Source organism: Lygodium microphyllum, chromosome 4, assembly GCF_053477565.2.
Source record: "Lygodium microphyllum isolate KBCC chromosome 4, Lygodium_microphyllum_v1.1.10, whole genome shotgun sequence".
Taxonomy (NCBI): domain Eukaryota; kingdom Viridiplantae; phylum Streptophyta; class Polypodiopsida; order Schizaeales; family Lygodiaceae; genus Lygodium; species Lygodium microphyllum.
In genome coordinates this window covers 124,656,614-124,670,176 of record NC_141138.1, presented here as the reverse complement: position 1 = coordinate 124,670,176, position 13,563 = coordinate 124,656,614, and the positions used below count along the sequence as shown (strand labels likewise).

At 42.0% G+C, this 13,563-nt stretch overlaps 1 pseudogene; it reads right to left on the bottom strand.

Moving 5' to 3' along the window:
• Nucleotides 1-2,514: 2,514 nt before the first annotated feature.
• LOC148037582 (uncharacterized) lies at nt 2,515-3,652 on the bottom strand (annotated as a pseudogene).
• Between the last annotated feature and the right edge of the window lie 9,911 nt (nt 3,653-13,563).

The following is a 13,563-nucleotide window of genomic DNA, read 5'->3' as shown; positions in this document are numbered from 1 at the left end:
ACTGATGAGTGGTCACAGGTTATGGTGGACCCACGCGGTGGGTTAGAGAAAAGATAGTTCACACTTCCACCTATATGACCCGATTGGGCGCCTGTGACTAGAACTCACGCATATCAGGGTTAGACTCGCACACAGAAAGGATTGATGCCTTGAAGTGTGGGCTAGATCCATCAGAACAAACAGTTACAATCAACAAGATGGCATGATCATGAAATGCTTGTATAATGTGCATGTGTGGGCTGAAAGCTTGAAATGCACATTTCTTTGCATAGGAAAGTCACATGAAGATTCGGATACCATTTTTGCGATGTACACGGAAAAAACTTTCATATGACACCCATATTGGGGGGGTCCCTAAATTTTAGGAGATCCCTAAATTTTAGGAGGTCCCTAAAATTTAGGAGCCTCGAATTAGCCTAAAAATGCTAGTCCTAAAACATAGGGATGTCATTCTAAAAATAGTAAGTTCTGTACTCTGACTGTGCTTACTAAATTTGGTTGTTTCTATTCTTGACAGTATTCAACCCAAAAAGGAAGGCCATAAAGAAGAGACAAGTGTCAAGACACTTGTCACACAAGTTTCCAAGTGTCCCACCACTTGTCACATCTCATGACATGTGGCTGGACACTTGTCTTGTGCTACTCCACTTTCCCCTTTTGTACTAGCTCTCCCCTCTCCTATAAATAAGAGCTCGTTTTTCTTCATTCAACATCATTTTTCTTTGCTGTAAACTCATGTAAAGAACCCACAGATAGCCAGAAACTGGCCCCATCCATCCCCATCATCATCCCCCACTTCTCCATTATCAAATTCCTCCATATTCCCTCTTCTATCACTGCTGTTTTACAAGACAGCAAGCCTGTAAATTCATTACAGCACCTCCTTCTCGAGCTCTTTCTTCCATTTTAGCTACAAGAAGCAAGCCCTATCCATGTACTGCTGATCAACGATGGAGAAAGGCTGAATTCCCCTTTTTCTTCTCTCATACTGTAAAGAAATCAGTTCTTATCATTGCATAATAGATAATGCATGTGTGTTTGTACATCTTTGCATGATCTTGTGAGAGTGAGAATTACTTCTTCTCACTCTCAGGTTGATTGTAACTGAGCTCTTCCCTAAGGGACTTGGGTTGAGCAGAAATACATTCCTTCGGGGGGGGGTTGCCCATCTTCAACCCTCAATCTTGTCTCCATTACTTTTACATTTTTATGGCTGTAATTTTGTGAGTAATTTTCATTTTCAGCTTTAAGTGTTCATTCTCTTTTCTATTAAATCTCGAAAACAAGCAAATATCATAATTGTTAAGCATACTACGTTGTTCGGGGCGTTTACATTTTGCACCAAAAGAAGGGTTCATCACTGAAGTCCTAGCCCCATCCACAATTGGAGACCCAGGCCTACTAGCCCATGACCTAGCCCATGACCCAACCACAAGACTTAGGAGCCAGACCCTCTGAAGAGTGCCAAGATATTAATGATGAGTGCATCATTAGCATGCTCAAGGTTTACCACTTCTTCTTCTTATTCTTCTATGAATTGTGGCTTTACCATTCCAAGGGCCATAGAGTTTTTATCGATGGACTCGCATGACGTGCAGTGCATGCAGCATTTTGAAAGCCGGATGACCACAAACACAGTAGTGCATGCAGCAATGCTATAAGTATTCTATTCAATTTTCTTTTGTTCAATAAGTATTTGATCAAATTCTTGATTCTTACTTGCCCAATTATTATTATGTATAGGTTCAATTTGGTGTCTCTAGAAGAGGAACATCAAAGACAAGTTTTTGTTCTTGACCCTGTGTTCTCCATTGCATTGCACAACGATGCACTGACAACTTGATTGGTTCAAGCCTGTCAGGCTGGATGATGCTAAAATCATCTGTATGGTCTATCATCAAAGGTATGTTGTGACTATTAAAGAATATCTTTAAGAGGCCTTAAGCAAGCATGCTACCAATAGCTATTTTTTCATGTTAACTTAGTGAGCATTGGAGCTTGTTGTTGTAATGGAGGGGAAATACTTAGGTCAATTTGACCTAAGTATGAAAGGTGTAAGGGACACTGCATAGGGACCATGGGATGAATACACATTTGTCCTTTCACCTTCTTCCCTGTCCTTCCATGGCTGCTAGCCATTTCTCTCTCCTCTTCTTGCATTTCTCTCTCTACTTTTAGTCTTTCTCTCTCCTCATCACCTTCTTTTCTCTCTCTTCTTCTTACCTTCCTCTCTCCTCTCCCTCTTTTTCTGTAGTCCTTCTCTCTCTCTTTCCCCTTAGTTAGGACAGTTAGGTCTCCTTCATTACAATTGGTATTAGAGCTTAGTTTTTAGATCCTTTCTTTTCTCTCTCCTCATTTTCAAAACTAGTCTCCTTTTAGTCAGAAACCCTAGTTACTCAGACACATAGGTACACAGGGAGTACTGTAGACAGAGATGGCAGCCTTTCTTGGAGTCTTAAATGGAGCTTGGACCAAAAATGGAGGCAGAAAGATAAAAATGACAGGTTGTTTTTCTCAACATTGAGGTAAAAATTCTAGGGTTTTAGTGGAGAAGGACAGTGCAGCACTTAGAGGGAGCACTGGAGTGACCAATGGCCATTCCCAAGAAGAAGACAGGCAACATTGAAGACTTTCAAAAGAAGACAGGGAGCATTGATCCTTCCTTTCTCTCTTCTCTTCTTTGTCTTCCTTCTCTTCTTCATCTTCATCGTCCGACACCTCTTTCGCGGTGGTCTTCTCAGGCCACAAAGATGGGATAGCTGATGAACTCAAAACGTTTCTTAATCAAGTCTTTCCATCTCCTCTCAAGGTACTCAAGCTGGGATTCCTTCTAGTAAAGAGTGATCTTCGTTCCCCTGCCTAGAGGCTCTCCAGAGTCACAGGTAACAGTAAAGAAACCACCGGTCTAAGACTCCCAAATGTACTACTCGTCGTCATTGTGCTTGGTCGTAACTACCACCTTCTCTGCCACAAGATACGCAGAATAAAACCCGACACCAAACTGATCGATCATACTGACGTCTACCCCGGCAGCCAGGGCTTCTATGAATTCCTCAGTACCGGATCAGGCTATAGTACCAAGATTATTGACCAGATCTGCTTTTGTCATGCCAATACCGTTGTCAATGATGGTCAATGTGTTGGTTGCCTTGTCTAGAATGATGTGAATGAAAAGCTCCGGCTGAGAGTCGAGCTTGCTCTTGTCAGTCAAGCTCTCAAACCGGATCTTGTCAAGCGCATCAGAGGCATTGCTGGTTGATTTCTGCCTAAAAGACAAAGGTTTCAGTCTCAGCCGCCATGGCAAGTCTACGCAGAAGAAAACAAGCAGTGAGATAGGGAAAGATGAGATCTCTGGGGTAAAATGAGAAGGAGGAATGCTGATAGTAGTCCTTTCTCTCTCCTCCTTCCTGCTTGTTCACTTCATCTAGAGGTTGCAGAGAGAAGCCACGGTTTGATCCAGGAGATGCTCAGACACTTGTGCTTCCATCGGAGGAAAACACAATCAAATCGGCAGACCCTTTCTATCGTTTAGAACACTTGGGAGAAGATGTACAGAAGGCTAAGGAAACAAAACCTTTACTTGCACGCATGCGAAAGGATCGTAAATAGCGCCGCTTCCACTCCTTCTGCCGAAAAATGGGCTCAGTGCCATATCTATGAGCTAGCGGCCTGTTGCTGCTGCTGCAAATGCTAATCTCACTAAATCACAAAGGGAATAGAGCAAAATCTAGGCTGCTCTCTTTGCACAAAACACAAGACCTTCAAGCGGCTGGCAACTAGTCTCATCCTTGTCCATCTTCCAGCTTTCCTGAGCCGTCGAAGCTCACTCCAGAAGAGCAGTGAGGGTGACAAGAAGGTGCAGGACCTGCTACTACTGGATGTCACGCCTCTGTCTCTTGGTTTGGAGACCGAGGTGAATTGCGTGAACTAGAATGGGTGCACACATTCACCAGAAAATGATGAGCCTGGGTCGAGTGATGACACAAATCAGCACCACATTGCATGAACTGGAATGGGCACACACATTCACCAGAAAATGATGAGCTTGAGTCGAGTGATGACACAAATCAGCACAAATCACCAGAAAATGATGAGCCTGAGTCGAGTGATGACACAGATCAGCACCGTTTGCAAGAATTAGAGCATAATGAAATTATCATGTCAGCAGGGGCAGCTATGGCTAATGCTAGACTCCACAATATCCCCAACCTGGTAAGGCACATGGGTCCAATCTCTGGTCAAAGAAGAATGGATAGCAGAGTGTTTGATGTCAAGCTTAGAGGTGTTTGATGTCCGGCTTATGAAGTATCAGAATATCGAAGAGGAGATGCTCGGAACTATTGGTGCATAACAAAAAGAAAATCGCTGCCACAAGCTCCTATTCTTTCTGTGTTCCACTATCCAACACTTCAGCTAAGGTGCCTATGCTTCCTTCAGCCTCTGCAATGGCAACCCTTCCGTCATCTATGGAGGGCAAGTTATAAAGACAGCAATAATAATCAGTTGAGATGAATCTCTAGATCTTGATCTGCACCCTTTCTTCTCTGAGTAGCCCATTTTGTCCTACTTCTGCCGGATTTGGGAGTCCCATAACGATTTGCAGTGTGCATTGTGGTAGGATTTACAGTGTGCAGTTACTGTAGAGTGGTAAGGGATCTCTTTACCAGGCAGTGTTACACCAGCTTTGAAGATATGCAACAAGTGAAGCAGTGCTAAAGATCTTACTCATTGTCCGAAAAGCACCATTTGACAAGGTTTCATACCATGATAATTGCTTTGAGGGCAGTGGATCAGTGCTGGTTACATCAGTTTTGATGATATGCAAAAAGGGAAGCGGTGTTACATCAATTTTGAAGATATGCAACAAGTGAAGCAGTACAGGTTCATTACAGTAATGAACACAGTCAAAGAGAACTTGCAAAGATGTATCAGTGGAAGATATAGTAGCCACAGTGGATGCCAGTGATTTGCTACTATGGACAAGGTTTTCATCATTCTAAAACTATCCTAGTGGCTTGGTGATTTTTTTTTTTTTAATTCAGATTTGTACTCGTTCAAGGTGTCAATCATTATTGCCTTCCTTGTTATGACCATCCCAAGGTCCTATTGAATCTTTGTGGAGCCACTCATCCTATGATTCAGTAACGTTAGAACCTACTTATTTGGTTGGACTTGTGTGGAAGCTTTAGCAAAAGGGTGCTCGACCTTCATGGTGCAAGAATAATTAAGCACAGGCCTAACAGTAAGGCATTTCTAGGGCAGGGTGCGTGAAGACCCTTTCATGACAATTGGTGGTGTTGGGCATGTTGGTCAGAGATGCAATGCAGCTACTTGCTCACCATTAAGTTTTGAGATCAGTAGGTCACTGAAATAATTCTGGGCATAATTCTCACCATTGTCTCAGTAGGTGCTCTCGTAATTGGAAGGGCAAGCTCGGGGTCCTTGAGACATCCTATTATGCTTATTGGATTTTATATGGGGTGCTTTGCAATGCTTGAGAGTTATATGGTCAGAGGTGTATAAAAGTGTGCTGGGTTATTTTCTGCCAATGCATAAATAACTTCAATTGAACCACTATTTGAGACTTTTGGTGTGTTGAATTGTGCAAGTTCTGTAATGAACAAAAATACTGATACACATTCAATTCTCTTCCAAGTAGACAACAAAGAGATTCCCAAAGCTCTGCTCAAGAACCTTACATGTAGGTACTGCTGACTAGAAGATTGCACCAAATTGTACATTTTGGTAGTACAGAGGAGAGTGTTTGTCATAGAAGCACGGAATGGATTGAACGACTCGTCTCATGCCCCTTGTAAACAAGAGTCATGTAAGTGTAGAGAATGTTTGAAACTAGATGCCTTGTAACAGTTTGGTTGATTTATGCCTGACGCAAAGCCTTTGAGCCAAATATGAGGGTCCTGACTTCAACTGTAGGGCAGAGAATGAGATCGCTGCAACTCAGCTTCAAGGCTTCAACCTGTTTTGTAGTCCTGGGAACGTAGGAGCCCACAACCACAAGTCCTCCATTTGGGTCCATGCATACACCAAGTGCCCAGTCTGGGTACTAAGCTCATATTGGAATCCCTGCCATACATTGCCACTCCAAGATGATGAGTTTGTATGTCACTAACATCAGCAACTTGGTAGAAGCTTTCTGTTGAACATATGTTTCAGAATCGTACTAGGAATTGGAATAGGTACTGCAGCTCACACCAGCTACTAGTGATAAGGCCTTTGACACAATAATTAGGGGTAACATCAAGTAAGAGCCTGAATGCTTAGCTTCATCAAATAGCAAGCTTATGCTGGTAACCCTACCTATGCACTCAAGCAATAGTAGATTTCTACAGTAGCATTGGTCAGATCTGGGGGCAGAGGGTTTACTACTGTTTGGTGCTTCAGGGACATAACTTTTGCAACTTCTGATACTTCAGGTACAGATGGTCACCAAGTCAAAGTCTTAATGACCCCAGAAGAGACTAAAGGTGAGATTGAGGCCAATGCACCTATCTTGGCAGGCAAGTAGCTCAAGTGATCAGCAATGGACCTCTTAGGTGTCCTTGAGTTGTCTAGCACATTGCAGTTTGAAGGCCTAGGCTCATGAATAAATGGAGGAGGACCTAGTATTCTCACCCTTTGCATTTATTGTGACAAGTCCACTGTTGATCTTGATACCGAACTTGATGCATATACCCTGAAAGTACTCTGGCGTCAGTGGTGAATATGTTTGTGAGCCTTGAATAGCAACAGTTGCTTAAGTGGTCTGAAATCTACAGCAGCAGTGAGCAGCAGTTCTGAGGCTTGAAGCAATAGTGGGCAACAGTTGCTTACGTGGTCTGAAGTTTAAAGCAATAGTGAGCAGCATTAGTAGGCAGCATGTATGCATATACTCAATCACATTGTCCCTATGGACAACAACATGGTTCCTATCAGCAGCATGCATATGGAGATTCCTATTCCATGCAACCATATGGGCAGCTGCCTCATGGAGACCCTAATGCAATGCAGGAGTGGCAAGCAAGTGATTATGACCGACATCATGCCGATACCTATTCTCATGGACTTTCCAATCATCATACTTATGGTCAGCCTAGGATGCAAGGACACCATTGTAGTCATGTTGGACAGTCATCATGCAATCTTGGGCAGCATGTTTATGGGCAACAACATGACCAAAGTTTTGGTAGTAGGCAATAGCAAATAGATGTATTTGGGCAGCACCATGAACATTCTTTTGGATAGTCATCATGCAATCTCGGACATCATGTTTATGGGCAACAATATGACCAAAGTTTTGGTAGTAGGCAACAACAAATAGATGTATTTGGGCAGCAGCATGAACATTCTTGTGACATGCATTTTCATAGAGCTTATGGACAGCATGACCAATGCTGTGGGATCAGTGATCAAAGGCAGCATGCTTATGATGGTTATGCATGTGATGTGTAGCATGGCTATTATCACCACATGCAGTATGGACAGCATGAGTATCATTATGAGCAGCAACCACATTGCTATGACCATCCATATGAACAGCATGAGTATTATGGTCATGAGCATGGATAGCCATCTGTTGTATATGAGCAGTATGCTTATGTACGTGAGCAGCAAACATCAGTGGAAGAAAATTCATATGCTCAACCAAATTGTCCCTCTGATGCACAGCAGGGCTATTATCACCATATGTTGTATGGATAGCATGAATACCATTATGAGCAGCAGCCACATTGGTATGACCATCCATATGGACAGCATGAGCATTATGGTCATGAGCATGGACAACCATCTGTTGTACATGAGCAGCAAGATGACTATGAGCAGCATGTCAGAACTATTATTGAGCTGACCAATGGTGATGAGCAGGTGTGTAAATTGCTATATAAGGCTAAACGCATTAGACATCTTACTAGTGATACGATACGAGAATTGCATGCTACGGGCTTATGATATCGATGTGCTAAGCCAATATCTTGTAATCACCAAGCCACATGCAAGGCAAAGACTGCCAAAATACTCTTGGTATTAGATTATTATGATGCAAAAGATGGAGAAGATCTTGTTGAAGACCATTTTGGTATGGTCCACAACAAGAACCTCAGTTTAAGAAAGAAGACCATGGACAACATGTGGATTTGGATGATCATGACCCCATGCGAGAGCCCCTTCAGTCCACAAACCTGCAGTTTAAATGCTTGGACATCACTAAGAATGCAGGGTCCATGAATATGCAGCACTTAGGGGTTGATGCAGTCCATGCAATGGTGACTTCAGCCTCATATGCTTTAGTCATACAGAGCATGGTGATGCCTAAGAAGATTATGGAAGAGCTAGAGAATACCACCATGCTGAGCATGCTTCCAGCTATACTTGACTTTGACCTTATGAAAGCTGATCCAATGCATGGCAGTGATACCACTTTCCCTTTTGACCCGGGTGGCTACAGGCTGACCTTGACCCTCTGCATAGACTAGTACTACTCTTGAATATTAGGCAATCTTTTATTGGGTCTATGCCAAGAACTCCCCCTCCCCCCCTATCTTTTGCCACTTGTAATGCTGTACAGAGTAGTACTCTGCAGCCCACTACTTGGCTATACCAATAAGTCCGATCTTTGTTTTTGAGGACAAAAACTTCATTTTGAGTGGGGATGGATTGTAATGGAGGGGAAATACTTAGGTCAAGTTGACCTAAGTATAAAAGGTATAAGGGACACTGCATAGGGACCATTGGATGAATACACATTTGTCCTTTCACCTTCTTCGCCTTCTTCCCTGTCCTTCCATGGCTACTAGCCATTTCTCTCTCCTCTTCTTGCCTTTCTCTCTCTACTTTTAGTCTTTCTCTCTCCTCATCACCTTCTTTTCTCTCTCTTCTTCTTACTTTCTTCTCTCCTCTCCCTCTTTTTCTGTAGTCCTTCTCTCTCTCTTTCCCCTTAGTTAGGACAGTTAGGTCTCCTTCATTACAGTTGTTGTATTTGGTCCAGACGAATACAATATTTTTAGCAAATTCAAAGAATTAGACAGTGAGTAACCTCAACACTATATCCAGTTATTTCATTCTATGCAAGTTCAACGCATTTGTTGTAACATCAAGGCACCTTTGTAGTTGTGCAAAAAAATTTGTGATGATGTACGAGCATCTAGTGTTGGAGGGGGGATTGGCAGACATGATGCAAAAACAGCGAGTCATGGTGCTTGTCCAATCAGATGCGTTCTCTTGTGGATGGAGAACTACTCTGAATACCTCACTTTTATAGAGGAAAATTCTTGATATTCCTAACACATAAGTAGAGTGACTTGTTCATGTTTATTTATATGTTTGCAATGTGCATTGATAGGTGAGATGCAGGTGTTGTTTTGTTTTTAGGATGTTCCACTGCACTATTATAGGGACTCGGCTATCACCCGGTATACCTTGGTCACCCAATAGGGTATATTAGCTAGCATTGACAGTCAACGGGTCAAGGAGGTAGCACTACAAGAAGTTAACGAGTGCTAGCAACTAGAGCGCCTTGTACAACAAGAACTAAATCGTGTTGCTACTATAAGGCATGCAGAGGCTATGCGGCAATTTGAAATAGACCAAGTAGAGGTGAAGGAGTTTGTACATGTGAGAAGGGTAGTCGAGAGGAAGCGGAGAGAATAGCTAGAACAAGTAGCATGGGATGACATGGAGGCTGCCCGATGTGACCAAAGGGAGCGCCAGACACGATCCCCTCCATGACACCAGGGGAGTCAACAAAGGGGGAAGCAGAGTGCGAGGGGGAGAGAATCAGCTCATTGATAACAAAAGCAGTAGACACTGACTCCAAAACATCAAATGTAATATTGTTCAAAAGCATGTATTATACATTGGGATGATCATAGTTATCAATCAAGTTTATAGTGTATCATCAATTTGAGAGGTCTCCTCTTGTATTCTAACCCAACGACAATTGTAATAGTGTCAACCTTCCCTCCATTTTGTGAGTCCTTCAAGTGCATTTGAATCTCTGAATGCTTCAATCTTCTTGTCTTTCTTTATCCTAGCACCTTGTACTACTTATGCAATGGCTGATGATTTTATTTCCTCTTTTTTCTGTAGTATTTGCAATATCCTTCTGTAAAACCATTGGAATAAATCACAAATATTATTGGCTTTCCTACTACCACCACCATGTTGGGTATGCTACGTATTGCATGCCATGTAATGGGACTTTTCCATGCCTTGTGTGCTCCAAATACCTGGATCTCTATACTTTTTAATGAAATATGGCATATGATTGTATATGATATGCTGCAGATAAATGGTTAGTCTCTAAACAGTGTTTAGTAGATACGAATAATTTTATACTAACATGTATGAAACCAAAGACTTGTCTTACCATGTAGTGTGTAAAATTGATGTCTTCCCATGCTTTTAGGAACTCTTTCTTGAAAAGATCTAAAGTAGTCTGAAATGTCTTCTTGTTTGTATTTGTCCACGTCTCCTTATCCAGCATCTAGAATATGATATCTGTAGCATGCCATAGTTCTGTCTTTGCATGTTTTGAAAGAGGTTCGTGATCCTTTATTGTGTTGTGCAACCTTCTCCATTGCTCAAATTCAATCCAGGAACTTCAAAAGAAGTTGTCTTCTACTCAAATGCTGGAAGAGGTAGAGGAGGCTGTGGTAGAAATCAGAATATGTAGCAAACTCAAGAAAACTAGTCCTATGGAGGAGGACGTGGTAACTCTAGAGGCAAGGGGAGCCAAAGAGGTCGTGGTGGATGGCAAAGAGGCCAAAATGCAAACAGTAATGTTGAATGCTACTACTGTGGTAAAATGGGTCATATGGCTAAAGACTGCTATAAAAAGCAGAATGACATCATGAATGGAAAATTGCGACAAGGAAATTATGCATCTTCTAGTAGACAGGGTGATGACAGAAATGAGCATTTGTTTATGGTGTAGCACATGAACAATTCTGTGACAAGTGTAGAAGAATGGTAAGCTTTTGTCGCCTGTTGTCGATGGGTCTCAAGAGGAATCGTCTTGCCTTCATGCCTCCAAGAGAAACTTTTCTTGGAATGTGTATTTCATTGTTTGACTTTTTTTTATCCTGCACGATTTTTTCATTTGAGCATTAATAACATTTGATAATGGAGTCTTCTGAAAGAGCCATTCCAATGCTTCATAATTCTCTGACACAACCAAAAATGTCCCAAGCCACCATAAATTCATTTCAGACTATACATTGAAGTAACGAGGATCATCCCTCGGCATGTTTGCCATTGCCCTATCCATCAATGTAATGGCTACCCTCTCCATCTTAACATCTTTCAAAATCTGACACTTATCCATCTTTAATGTAAAGTTCAATATGTCATTTACCTCTCCATGTGAGATGTTGTAAAACTCAACCATTTGAACATGTAGTATCTCCAAATCCATGAAGATATTATTGTATTCGTCATAGACAACTAGACCCTGTTTTGCATGAAAATCTCCTCCATTGATGTTATAGGGCTTTCCAACATACTCCTCCTACTTTAAGATATTTTTGAAGTCTCTAGATTGCCGCAGTTGTGGGCAGGATTTTTGGCTTAATACCCTATGATTTAAATGAACTTGTAACCTCTTTTTGTAAGAAATCATAGACATTGTGACTTATACCACTCTCATCCATGGCGCTCTGTATACCCTCCACAAAAACGTGTTTTGGCTCACAAATCACTCAACAACTTGCCTTTGCACTACCTTAAACCTCTTCTCCTGTATGAGTTCTTCCACAATCTTTGAGCTAACAAGTGGCTTAAGTCACTTTGCAAGGTTGGCATGGGGGTTACAATTTTCCTTGTTTGGTTGTAGCACATCCCTAAACAAGAGGGATGATATAAAGCAAGGAGACATAATAACAAAAAAACATAGAATAGTAAGACAAGAGATTCCTAACCTAATAGCCCTCATTCATTTCTTCATACCTCCAGAGCCCACCTTCAAATCCTGTATGTTCTTTAATTCTCAATTCCTTTATCGAGGGCCAAGCAATGTTTGCTTCTATCTCAAATTTTGTAGCTACTTCTTCAGCCTTTCTATCTCCTATTGTTGGGCTTTGATCTTTTCTTCTTGAATGTTGCATTCCGCCTTTAAGTTATTGATGGTTAGGCTCTTGATGTGCATCGATGCACTCTCCATTGCATGTGTTGTAGAGATAGCTTTGCAATAGCCAAGAAGGCCATTCTTGCAATCTCCGACAAACCTAAGAAGGGTAGTCATATTTGAAAAGGGTGGGGTGCTAATATTGTGAGGATCTTTGGGATAAAGAGAGCCATCACACCAAAGGTCGACATGCCTTGCTCCTCCCTCACGTAGTTGCATCTTCACTATTTCTAAGATGTAATTTCCTCCCCTCATTTTTTGTAATGGGGCATAAACATTCTCTACATCTATGTGGAGGTGATACTTGGCATTGGTGTTGAGAGTATTTTGCTGCATGTTTGTGTTCGCCATTGTTAACCCCAAGTTGAGATGGCAGAAAAATGGAGGAAAAAGCAAAACGAAGATGGAAAAAGAGCAAAGACATGTAGACGGCCTCTAAAGATGAACCGGGGCAAAAAGTGCAAGCTTAAATGAAAAGGCGCCTCAAAAAACTTGAAAAACTCTTGTAAAAGAGCACCAGGCTCCCTTTTGTGCCAATTGTAAAATATTAGATGGGTGTAGGCTAGAGGCACAAGGCTAGAAAAGGGAAATGGAAAAAGGACCTTGCCATAAGGGCCGGTGGTCATGTAAAAAAGGGATGGGTACCCATGGGATTTTAGGGTTTATATATATAAAGCTCAAAAAGTGAATAAGATATCATTCTTTGGTGTGTGGCAACAAGAGTCTTCTTCTTATTCTCTCCTTCTCGTCTTCTTGCTTGTGTGTGCTCTTAAGAGAGGGAGTGTGAGAGTGTGAGGGAGTGAGTGTGTGAGAGTCAGGGATCAAGAGGGTGAAGCTCTTTACCATCTCCTCTTCTCTTCTTCTCTTCTCTTCTCTCTTCTTGCACGCACGGCTATGGAGGATGGAGCTTGGAGGTGGAGGAGGCTTGAGGATGCTTGAGCTAGCATCTAGGATCGTGGAGCTACCGGCATGTGTGAGAGAGGAGGCAACTCATATCGGCACTAAGGTAAGCTCACTACACTCGTAGGATCGACGGTGCATCAGCTAGGTGAGAGATAGCCATTAGAGCTCACTTGGAACACTTGAAACAATAAGCGGTCCGTGGGGTCTTGGCAGTTGAGCGAAAGCTCCCACATTTTGGTTCCATTGCCGAGACCAACGGATTCAAGCTTGAGCACTTGCGCACCTCATATCGAGCATCGAAGTAAGGGATTCATCCCCGAAACGAAGCTTGAGATAGGTAGGAAGTTTGGGTGTTTTTTATCTTCAAAACAAGTAAGTATTTTGGGTTATTTTGTTTGTTTGATAATTAGGAAACATGGAGAAATTATTTCAATGTTTTGCTTTCGATTCTTGTTGCATTTAGAGTAGGATAGGATTAGGAAATTGCCCGGAAAAGGGTAGGGTTTACTGTTGCAAAACAGGGAAAAAAAGAGCAAAAAATC